The sequence below is a fragment of the Penaeus vannamei genome, chromosome 11 (genome assembly GCF_042767895.1).
Source record: "Penaeus vannamei isolate JL-2024 chromosome 11, ASM4276789v1, whole genome shotgun sequence".
NCBI lineage: Eukaryota > Metazoa > Arthropoda > Malacostraca > Decapoda > Penaeidae > Penaeus > Penaeus vannamei.
In genome coordinates, this window is record NC_091559.1 from 8,925,182 (window position 1) to 8,928,531 (window position 3,350).

General features: G+C 36.4%; 1 non-coding gene across 1 annotated transcript; it reads left to right on the forward strand.

Annotated features, from left to right (window-relative positions):
- The first annotated feature begins 1,329 nt into the window (after positions 1–1,329).
- On the forward strand, positions 1,330–1,402 carry TRNAR-UCG (transfer RNA arginine (anticodon UCG)). The gene has a single exon. It is a non-coding gene; the product is annotated as a tRNA-Arg (tRNA).
- Positions 1,403–3,350: the final 1,948 nt, after the last annotated feature.

A 3,350-nucleotide genomic window follows, 5' to 3' on the forward strand; every position in this document is an offset into this window, starting at 1 on the left:
AAACGGTCTGAAAATTGTACTTATTGAGAGAAAAATCCATCCAAATGACATTAATCCTTCTTTCCCGATCAGTTCTGCAAGTGAAAATGCACGAATTAACACGTGTATCCGCAGACTCATTAAAACCTACGAGGCGAGACAACAGAACCGCATGGAACTTCATGAACCAGACGCAGACGACACACTTGCGCAAATTATATAAAAAAAAAGAAAAAAAAAAGGAAAAACAAAATAGGAACTGCCTTACAATAGAAATAGAAAATAAATAAGTAAATAGAAATAAATAAGTGAATAGAAAAGAAAAGAAAAGAGAAAAAACAGGAACTGCCTTAGGTTGCGGGAAAAAGCCTTCAAAACAAACCTTTTAAGCATTCAGGAATAAGCCATAAGTACCCGCGCATAAGGACGACTAGGAAATTGGGAAGGACCTAATTACCTGCAGTGACGTTGCGCACCTGAGGGAAGCGCGCCGAGGAGCACACCTGAGGCGGAGAGAGGACAGGCTGGGGCTCGCCAGGAAGCACTCACGTATCTACATATGTATACAAATGTACGTACATGACTAGTTTAAGACCGCTGTATATTTATGCTGATGGTATTATGCAGTAAAAACACACCAGAAAGAAGTCGAAGTTAATTTCCTCATGTTTTCTACATCCAGGTTTTTTTTTCTATCTTTTATCTTTTTTTATCACTTCAGTTATCAAGCTCCCTTTTGGGCCAATTTCCCTTGACCTATATCGAACTACAACGCTACCAATAATGAAGATAAACAATTGGTCACAAACAAAACCAGTGAAACGAGGCGGAGGAGCCCGTAGAGTGTAAACAGCTTCACTTCTCAAAGCTGAGGTCTATAACTGAGCTTATCGCGACAATTCTTTTTTTTTTTTTTTTTTTTTTCTTTTTTTTTTTTTTACTTTCACTTCCTTCCTTAATATTTTCATTGCATCCCAAATTCGAATAGACTATTAAGGAAGTTTTTTTTTCTCTCTCTCTCTCCATTTATCTCCCTCTCTCTCTCTCTCTCTCTCTCTCTCTCTCTCTCTCTTTCTCTCTGCCTGTCTACCTCTATCTCTCTCTTTCTCTCCCAGACTTAATTTCTCTATATATGTATCTACCTATCCATCTATGTATGTGTGTATATGTACTTATTCACAAAGACACACACACACACACACACATACCCACACACACACACACACACACACACACACACACACACACACACACACATATATATATATATATATATATATATTAGCAGTTAATCCACACAAAAGCATATCCTCATTGGTGTATATATAAAAAAGATACAACTTACACACAGACCGCGTGGCCGAGTGGAAAAGGCGTTAGATTTCGGATCCAAAGTTCGCAGGTTCGAGTCCTGCAGCGGTCAATTCTCGGATATTTTTTTTTTTTTTACATGCCGTGGGCTTTAATCAGAACAAAGGACATCATATTTTTATTAGAATATATATTCTAAATCGCGCACGCGAGAATATATCTATGTGTGTTTGTTTGTTTGTGTGTCTACACGTCTATATCTATATGTGAATATATATATATATATATATGAATATATATATATATATATGTATATATATATATATGTATATATATATATATATATATATATATATATATATATAAATCTAAATAGAGCTGAAGTATTTTGATAATGGAAAAGAGAAAGTTCGTAAGTTTAACGTAAGTTTTTAAACGGTCTGAAAAATGTGCTTATTGAGAGAAAAATCCATCCACGCGATATCAATCCTTCTTTCGCGATCAGTTCTGCAAGTGAAAATGCACGAATTAACACCTGTATCCGCAGACTCATTAAGACCTACGAGGCGAGACAACAGAACCGCATGAAACTTACTGAACCAGACGCAGACGACACACTTGCGCAAACAATTATATCAAAAAAAAAAAAAAAAAAAAACTGCCTTATAAGGTCCGGTTATTGCCATATTTTTTTCTAGTTTATTATCTGTAAATAAAAGTGCAGTAAAGAAGAAAGAATCTGTAATGAAGAAGAGTATGAGATTGAAGTGGTAATGGCCCAAATAATGTGTGCAATACTTGCCATACATGAAGTGATTGAAAGTATATATATATATATATATATATATATATATATATATATATATATATATATATATATATATATATATATGTGTGTGTGTGTGTGTGTGTGTGTGTGTGTGTGTGTGTGAGTGTGTGTGTGTGTGTGTATGTATATATATATATATATATATATATATATATATATATATATATATATATATATATATTTATTTATTTATTTATTTATTTATTTATTTATTTATTTATTTATTTATAATTTTAATGTGCAATGCAGTTTTATGAATATCCACATGGCCACACAAAAGTGTAAAAGTAACTACGTTCGTGTTTGCTCACGTGCACACGCGCAAGCCCTCATATAGTTATCCTCGTTTGCGCACGTACACTCACACATAAACTCACATTCACACGCACACACTCACATATACACGTACTCACACTCACGCATACACGCACACCTAAAGAACACATACACGCACGCCTACTCACACCTACCCTTTCACTGCTTTCATTGTGGATCACACTTATGTATTCGACTTATGTATCATGTATTATGTATATATATATATATATATAGTGTCAGCTAAGCCAAGAAGCAACATATCCGAATCGGTGAACATATAAATGCGATGCGACCTAATCTTCTCCATGACCGCGTAGCCTAGTGGATAAGGCGTCGGAAATCGAGTCCAAACTTCGCAGGTTCGAATCCTGCCGCGGTCCATTTTTCATTTTTATCATTATCATGTTAGTGCTTACTATGATCATTACTCATTAGTAATCACCATCGTTGTCGAATCGTTATGTCATCAGTAACGTATCATCTCACACGCGCGCGCGCACACGGACACAAACGAACACACTCACACACGTGTTGCATAAAAGCCTCTCCCAACCCAATCCTGTTGCCCCTCGACACCGTGGCCGAGAGGGTAAGGGCGCCAGATTCGAAACCCGCGATCGCGAGTTCGAATCTGCAAAAGGGAGCCAAAAGTGCTCCCTCTGGTTGCAACCTCGCCCGGGGCTGAAAGACATGGAAAGCCCCGGGCACAAAAATCACAAGACGCCCGTCGGTTGCAATCAGTTTTTTTTTCTCTATTGTGTATTTTGATATACGTTTGTACTTATGTGTGTGCGTGTAGGTAATGTGCAACTCATGATAGATCAGTAAAAATTATTTTTTTTCTTATTTCAGTGCAGGACGACAAAAATCCATATCTCTCCTATGTAAAACATACGTTTAAATCCGTCTAAAA